We start from the raw sequence: 556 nt of genomic DNA on the forward strand, positions 1-556 counted from the left end.
ACCACACAAGATATATGAACGGAGAAGATTTACCATTCATTGACTTGTAGTTGGAGTCTTTTGATCTCCTTGAGAGAGGATGTAGTTTTGATGTTTTGGTTTTAGCGGGAGGTGTGAATAGTGATAAAAGGGAGAAGAAGTTCCCCGAGTGTCGTGTTCTCGAGGATGGAAAATTTGAACCGAATCAAGCGTGTATTATTTTTGATGTTAAGACACAGGAGTTACAAGATTCACTCAAAGCAAAAGAAATCGTGGTGAAGAGGTTTGACAAAAGTAAAACAAAAGTAATCAATTAAAGAAAGAAAGGAAATGAATGTCCTATCTAGGTCTCATGTTTGATACTACTACAGGGTGTTCTAGGCAATGCAACAAGGTTTCTATCAAGGGAGCCGACGACACCATCTTCGAGTGGCGTCAAAATTCGGACTCCTTGTTCATCAGTCGGATGGGCATTTTAACAAACAATTGGTCCACAACTTCTCACGGGCCTCGGCATCCCGGACGAAGCGTGTGGATGTGGCCGATTACGACTCGTATAGGTCCGATATCTCGCAAC

This window comes from Ipomoea triloba, chromosome 16 (assembly GCF_003576645.1).
Source record: "Ipomoea triloba cultivar NCNSP0323 chromosome 16, ASM357664v1".
NCBI lineage: Eukaryota > Viridiplantae > Streptophyta > Magnoliopsida > Solanales > Convolvulaceae > Ipomoea > Ipomoea triloba.